An 8,363-nucleotide genomic window follows, 5' to 3' on the forward strand; every position below is an offset into this window, starting at 1 on the left:
TACCAGAGGCAACTTGGCAGCCAACTCCTGTCAGGAAGTGCTCGCGGCCCCACGAGGCTCTCACAAGTACAGGTCAACCCCGTGTCTGCCACAGAAACTTTGGGGGAAGGATCATCACCCTCAGTGCAGTCCTATCCCCTAATGCTGCTCCAGCCCCACTCCCGAGCAAAGGACCAGAACTGCAGAAGGAAATTCAAAACTCTGTTGTTCTAGGGCTATCAACTCAGAAAACCACTAAAAATCCCAAGTTGGTTCCTGTTCATGCCAAAGCAAAGGACTCACTCTGAAATAACGGTGGGGGGGTGGTGTTTCAAAAGAAAATGGAGTTTGGGGGTAGGACCCAGAGGCAGTCTGTCCGTGCCTGGGGGGTGCTGGGCTAGGGCCCTCCTCCTATATTACCACTCCAACAATGGTACCGCTTCACTCCTATGAGAAAGATTCTTTAACTTTTTTAAATGCTTATTTATTATTGAGAGACAGAGAGAGACAGAGCATGAGCATGGGAGGGTCAGAGAGAGGGAGAGACAGGGAATCCGAAGCAGGCTCCAGGCTGTGAGCTGTCAGCACAGAGCCCGACGCGGGGCTCCAACTCACAAACCTTGAGATCATGACCTGAGCTGAAGTTGGATGCTTAACTGACTGAGCCACCCGGGTGCCCCGAGAAAGATTCATTTTTACTGGCAAGGGGAGGGCTCAGTTTGAGCTGACAATGTGGGGTTGTCGGAGGTCAGAGGTGGGAGATGAAATTAAAGATAAGAAAAAGTCAGATGATAAAAATTGCTGCAATTAATGTCAGCAATGTGCTATTGGCACTCGGTCTGTGGTAATCACTCAGCCAATGGCGGGGAAACTGGGCCAGAGTTAACCGGGCACCTGCACCAGAGGCACTAAGAGGTGTTTATCATTTAGAGGATTCCTGTGCTCTTGGTGAAGACTTCAGGAATGACACACTTCCCTCCTAGTTTGATTATTCTTGAAGACACTGTATGCCTGGGTTTACTTTGGTTTTAACAGCTTGTAATTAACGTTAGATGAAGAAAGAAAAATCCATTTGTTTTAATTTTTACTACTTTGTTTGGCCTTTACCCTTACCTGAAACATAAGCTGAAAAGAAGAAGAAAAAGGGAAAATAAGCCCAGGTAAGAAGGCCCAGCACCCAAGACTAGCACTGAGGGCAGAACCCTTACAGTTGAAAAGAACATGCTACAGGTAATTGCGTAGGGGGCTGGAATCACCAAGAGACCAATTAACATCTTATTTTGGGGATTACCCCTTGCAGTATTTGCAGATAGTTTCTTACTCAGCAGTGTTTAGCGTCCACGCTCTAGGAGCAACCTAAGTGTTGATAAAAGAGCTTCCAGAACAAATAAAGCATCGTACAGTAAACTCTGGCCGAGGTGTGGAGGGCTGCAGTCTTTGGGTTAAAGCTTGGCACTACATTTATTGCTGGAGGAATCCAAGCCTCACAAAAGGCAGCTTTGCAAGGAAAAACCTTTTTTTTTTTTTTTTAGAACTCGTTAACAGTCTATTTGTTCTCCGAAGGCTGTTTGGTTAGGGCCCATGGTGCCACCATCCGAACGGTTCCTCCAGGGACCCGCACCTCCTAGGATTTGTAGCTTGTGCGTGACAATTGGCTTTGGGCTGACTCCATGAGATTTTAACTTGGGAATCGAGTCATTGTTGTTTTTAGTTGCCGCCCGTTTTTACTTTAAACTGCCTTGCACAACTGCCAAGGTACTTTCCAATGGAAAGGAGTTTGACTGCATTTTCTTCACTCAGGGTTTGCTGTATCCTTTTGGGAAACTGCTCACCGGAGGTCACTGTGGCCAGGAGGGTGGAGATCGGAGTCTGAGGAGCAGTTTGGTGACATCCAGAGCCTACTTCTTTGCAGCCCTAATGCGAGTGAAACAAACCTCACGCAGAAGCCGTCCTGGGCATTTCCCAACATTCCACGTTCCCACTGCTATCTCCCAGGGAAATAGGCTAACTCTTCTTTGAAAGAATGCACAACGATGAAATTAATTACAGATTCACACTCCAGAGACACAAAACTCATAGAGCAGAGGTAGAATCTCAGTGTGTGTCCATTTTCTTTGCAATCACAGCCTGTTGCTGTGCCCAGTGTTGCCTAATTGGACATCAAATCAGTAAATGTAAATAGCACTTTTGATCTGTAAAGCTTTTACACAAAGTTTTTTATTTTAATAAGACATTTTATTCCAAAACAATTTTTTTTTAAACTCAGTGCCAAAGATCATTAGAGTTGGCAGGGATTAATACAATCTTATATCATAGATGAGGAAACTGAGTCCCAGAGAGGAAAAAGAATTCTCCCTCTCCCCTTGCCCAAAGTCTTAAAGGTAGTTACTAGCAGAGCTGGGAGAGGACCAGGTCTTTTGATTTCTAGACTAGGATTTAACTCATTAATTAGAATTGTCAGAGTTCCAACTTAGATCTCTCCCGGAATGCGGGACACATTTTTTATGTTTGGTGTTGATTCCCTCAGGGCTGCCTGACTAGTTTAAACTTTTATCAGCCAACATTTCAGAAATTACAGTCTTTCTAACACTTATGCAAGACTTATCTCTTAAACAATGCAGAGTCCTAGACTTTCCCAACTTCCAGAATCAGAATCTGAGAACTGTATCTGCAATCTGGATTTTAATGAGCTTCCTTAAAAAGAGTCTTAGGCATTTGAGAACCATTTTACCTGGCCCCAAATCAAGTTAATATACTCATGGGTTTAATATGCTAATTTAAACTAAAAAGTCAGCAAGTGGGACTATACCAAACTTATCACAGGAAACAAAATGAAACAGGAATTGACAGGATGGGAGAATATTGTCTCAAACCATGTATTGGATAAGGGGTGAATACCCCCAAGTTTACAAAGAATTCATATGACTCAAAAACAATGATGAAATAGCTCAAGCAACCTGATTAAAAATGGGTAGAGGGACTTAAGTAGACATTTTTTCCAAAGAAGACTTCCAAATGGCCAACAGGTCCATGCAAAGGTGCTCAACATCATTAAAACATCAGGGAAGTGCAATCAAAACCACGATGAGAAATCCCATCACGTCTGTAAGAATGTTCTCCATGTAGAAGAAGAGACATAAGTGTTGGTGGGGATGTGGAGAAAAGGGAGCCCTTGTGCATGTTGGTGGGATTATGAAATTGTTCATCTATTCCGGAGAATGATATGAAGATTCTTCAAAAAATCAAAAATAAAACTTCCATACAATCTGCCAATCTCACTTTTGGGTATATACCCAAAAGAGATGAAAACAGTTTATTGAAGGGATGGATATATACATTCCTGTGTTTATTGCAGGATCACCCGAAATAGCCAAGATAAGGAAACAACCTAAGTGTCAATGGATGAATAGATAAAGGAAACGGATGGATAAAGACAAATGAGAAAAAAGGAAATTCTGCTACTAGCGACAACATGATAGACCCTTCAGGACATTTTGCTAAGTGAGGTCAGTCAGAGAAAGCTAAATACTATAGGTTATCTCTTGTAATATGTGGAATCTAAAAAAAAAAAAAAAAAAATTCACAGCACAGTGATTATAGACCATAAAACTGTAGTTTAAACATTAAACTTACTAAGACACTAGATCTTAATTGTTCCCACCGCTGGAAGATACTTGTGTGACACAATAGAGGTGTGAGCTAAGGCTCCAATGGCGATCCTACTTCAAGGTGAATGTATCAAACCAATATGTTGTACACTTTAAGCTTACGCAATGTTGTATGTCAAAGATGATTCAGTTGAAAAAATATAAACTGCTTAATGTTTCTGAAATCAGGTGGCACCTTCCAATCAATGATTAATGTAGACAAAAAAGTTTTTAAATGAATGGGGTCATAATTAATAGCAACTTTGAACTGAGGACAAAGTTTTTCTCTTAAATCCTTTAGTTACTGAAGAAGCAAACATTTAAATTTTTATATAAATTGAATTTCACAGCATGTGATTCTTTTCAGTGCTTAAATTCTTCTTTAGTAGGAAGCAAGAAATGATGCAAAAATTTGTTTTCTCAGGCCCTGGGCAGTCATCGGTGAACTGCTTCTCCACAACTCAAGTTCTGACCTGCGGAATGTGTTCGAGTTCATTCGACAGAAGACTCTGATTTTACTTTCTGTGATTACATTCAATTCTGTGACTTATATTTATAATTTATAATATATACTTATTATATATATTTTATGTGTTTCCTGCAAAATTTCTAACAAAGTCTTGAGTTACTCAAAATCTTCTTCCTGAAAGATTCGAGGAATTTAACATTTCCTACCCCATGTTTCACAGTATCTCTGCCTAGATTTTTAGACTTTTATTTATTTTATTTTTTAGATTGAGCAGGAGAGAGAGAGAGAGAGAGAGAGCATAAGCACAAGCGGAGGAGGGGCAGAAGGATGAGGTTAGAGAGAGAGAGAGAGAGACAGAGAGACAGAGATGGAGACAGATACAGAGAGACAGAGAGAGAGAGGATCTTAAGAGGAGCCCAATTTGGTGTTTTGATCTCATGACTCTGGGATCATGACCTGAGCCAAAATCTACAGCTGGACCCTCAACCCACTGAGTCACCCAGGCACCCCTAGATTTATTTATTTTTTTAGAATACAAATTAGTTATTTAAAGTCAGCAGCAAATTATATTTGTCAAAATATTTTATCCATTTTGGGGGGCTTAGCATGTGAGTGGTAACACACTTAATCTTTTTGTCTGAAAAAGATTTATTTGACGCTGTTTCAAATAACGTAGATAGAGAATTCTTGGTTAATAGTTGTTTTTTGTCAAGGCTGTGAAAAGATTGCTGTCTTCTGGCATCCGTTCTGCATGAGAATTAGTTTACCTGTCATTTCTTTGCAGGTCATCTGCCTTTTCTTGCCGTAGGATTTTGGTTTTTATGATTTTATTTTTTTAAAGTAATCTCTACACCCAAGTTGGGGCTCAAACTCACAACCCGAGCTGCATGCTCCTACAACTGAGCCAGCCAGGTGTTCTCTCCTGCAGCTTTTAAGATTTTCTCTTATCTTCAGGGCGCCTGGGTGGCTCAGTCGGTTACGTGGCTGACTTCCGCTCAGATCATGATCTCATGGTTCATGAGTTGGAGCCCCTTATCCAGAGCCTGGAACCTGCTTCAGATTCCATCTCTCCCTCCCTATCTGCCCCTCCCCAGCTTGCACTCAGTCTTTTTCTTTCTCTCTCTGATAAATAAATAAATATTAAAATAAAGATTTTTCTCTTATATTCAAGTTTAGCAATGTCACTATAAAATGTTAAATTTTTGGTTAAATTCACTGTTCTGTATTTTGTTTGGCATCTGATGTTTCCTTTCACACAAGTAAAAGGTTTCATATATTATTTTCTTCTGAGAACACATGTCATTTCCTTTGTTATCAAAAGTTCTCAGCCAGTGTCTCTTTGACTACTGATTCACAGATATTTTCCTCTATTCTATTCTTGAAATCTTGTTAGACATATATGAGAACCTCTGATTATGTCTCTTCTCTGTCTTTTAGCTGCTATATCAGCCCGCTGCTTAATTCTTTATGTTGCATTCTGGGTAAATTCCTCAATATCATCTTCCACTTCACCAGTTGTCTCTACTGTCATTTCCAAGATAGAATTAATCCTGTCTATGGCACTTTTAATTAAAGTACTGTGCTTTTCATTACCAGGATTTCCCATCTGATCTTTTTCATATACACCTGTTTTGTTATAGTTTACTGACTATTTTAATGGATATTCTTTCTTTTTCTCTCAGAGGATTCTAAAAATCCTTATTTTAAATGAACTGTCGGGGGCGACTGGGTGGCTCAGTCAGTTAAGCCTCCAATGCTGGATTTCAGCTCAGGTCATGATCTCACAGTCTGTCAGTTTGAGCCCCACATGAGGCTCTATGCTGACAGTGTGGGAGCCTGCTTGGGATTCTCTCTCTCTGCCCCTCCTCCACTCACTTGGCACAAGCTGTAAGTAAATAAAAAATAAACAAATGAACTTTCAGATTCTATTATTCTCATATAATGTGGAATGAAAGTCTCTCAGTGTTGAGTCTGTTGGCTCCCTTTCTTGAGGGTTAGTTTTCTTAAGTGTGCTAGAATGTTAATGTTCATGACATACATCTGGAGGGGTATCACGCAGACTTTCTCTTATTTTCTTTTGCCATTGCTTTCTCTTCTCCCTGTTTACTCTTTCCTGTCCCACAGCTTTCCAGTTGCTTCCCGTTAGGACTAGGGCCCCCGTCCACACCCTCGTCTGGTGTTGGTGGCATATGGACTCCTTTCTTATGATGATACTGGGACATTTCAGATTGAGTCAATGGCAGTTTGGCCCATGTCCTGGACACAAGGTCTTGCTTGCTTATTCCTGCTTTTCTAGATTCACATTCATCTAAGCCCTCACTTCAGTTGCATCTTTTTTTCTGGCAGGAACTCCCCACCCCATTCAAATTCAAGCAATAAGCTTGGAACCCAGGCTCCATCCATCCAAGGCAGTACTTTATCCCCAGTATTTTTTTTTTTTTGAGGTAGAGAGAGAGAGAGAGGGAAAGAGAGCGAGAGAGAGCATGCACAAGTGAGTAAGGGGCAGAGAGAGAGAGAATACGGGGGTGGGGTGGGGTGGGAGACACAGAGAGAGAGAGAGAAGCAGGGCTCACCCAATGCAGGGTTTATGTTTTACCCAAAGTGGGGCTTGCCAGATGTGGGTCTCAAACTCACAAACTGTGAGATCATAACCTGAGCCAAAGTCAGATGCTTAAGGACAGAGCCACTCAGGCACCCACTTTATCTATAGTATTATGGAGGAGAGCTAATGTATCTCAGCTTACCTTGAGAGCCTACCAAGCTCAAAGCTTTAGGAACTTAATGTGTTAGATTTCTGTTCAATTACTGTGCACAAATACTTATTTCTTCTATATGTATCCATGTGCACATGCTATAATCCCCCCGCAACTCTGTCTTTTTTTTATGTCTATTTATTTATTTTGGGGGAGAGAGGGTAGGGAAGGGGTAGAGAGAGAAGAAGAGAAAGAGAATCCCAAGCAGACTCCATGCTGTCAGCAAAGAGCCTGATGTGGGACTCGACCTCACAAACTGTGAGATCATGACTTGAGTCCAAATCAAGAGTTGGATGCTGAAACGACTGAGCAGCCTAGGCGCACCCCCCCTAACTATCTTTTAAATTTACTCTTTTTTTAAAAATTTAGTTTTGAATGTTTATTTTTGAGAGACAGAGCATGAGCAGGGTAGGAGCAGAGAGCAAGGGGGACACAGAATCCGAAACAGGCTCCAGGCTCTGAGCTGTGAGTGCAGAGCCTGAAGTGGGGCTTAAACCCATGCATCATGAGATCATGACCTGAGCCAAAGTCAGCGCTTAAATGACTAAGCCACCCAGGCACCCAGTTCCTTCATTTCTAAAATGGGATATTAATAACATCTACTTAATAAATGGTTATAAGTGTTGAATAAATTCATATTTGTGAAGTGTATAGAGTCGTAACCAGCATATGATATTTACAGAAGATTTCAGTAATTGAGGCAAGTGATGTGATGACGGTTGGTGTCTCTAAGGACTTGGCTGATTCGGATGTGGGAGGTAAGGGAGAGGTATGTGTCCTACTGTCAGATGTGGGGGCCAGGGGAGGGCACTCGTCAGGGTTTTCCAGAGAAACGGTATCAGTGGAAGATATATTATGAGGAATGGCTCACAGATTTTGAAGGCCGAGAGGTCCCATGATCTCCATCTGCAGGCTGGAGATCCAGGAAAGCTGGTGGTGTGATTTAGTTTGAGTCTGAAGCCCCGAGAACCAGGGAGGTCAGTAGTATAAATCCCAGCTCTAGGGCTGGAGAAAATGAAATGACATGTTCCATCTCAATCATCAGGACAGGCAGAAAAGGGTACAGATTCTTCCTTCTTCTGCCTTTTGTTCTATTTAGGCCCACGACAGATTGGATGGTGCTCACTGTTTTGTCTGTTTGGACTGTAATGACAACATATCACAGACCTGGTGGCCTATAACAGGAAATTTATCTTTCACCGTTCTGGAGACCTTCTGGTCTTACTTCTGGTAAGTGCTCTCTCCTTCGTTTCATCGACTTCTTGCCTTGTCCTCATATAGTGGAAAAGGGCAAGAGAGTGGGTCCTCTTCTATAAGGGCACTAATCACCTCCCCCAAATCTCACCTTCTAATACCGTCAGCTTGAGGACTAGGATCTCAACATAGGAATTTTGGTGGGGGGACACAAACATTCAGACCACAATACCCACCCATACTGGGAGGGCAGTTGACTTTACTGAATCCATAGATTCAAATACTAATACTAATCTTATCTGGAAACATCCTCACAGACAC

The 8,363-nt window shown here is 41.6% G+C and overlaps 1 long non-coding RNA gene across 1 annotated transcript; it reads left to right on the top strand.

Moving 5' to 3' along the window:
- The first annotated feature begins 3,389 nt into the window (after window positions 1–3,389).
- Window positions 3,390–8,042, top strand: LOC120238383. Its single transcript, XR_005530202.1, has 3 exons — window positions 3,390–3,485; window positions 4,051–4,150; window positions 7,948–8,042. It is a non-coding gene; the product is annotated as an uncharacterized LOC120238383 (long non-coding RNA).
- Window positions 8,043–8,363: the final 321 nt, after the last annotated feature.

The sequence above is a fragment of the Hyaena hyaena genome, unplaced genomic scaffold (assembly GCF_003009895.1).
Source record: "Hyaena hyaena isolate Hyena2069 unplaced genomic scaffold, ASM300989v1 scaffold_205, whole genome shotgun sequence".
In the NCBI taxonomy this organism is placed as follows: Eukaryota; Metazoa; Chordata; class Mammalia; order Carnivora; family Hyaenidae; genus Hyaena; species Hyaena hyaena.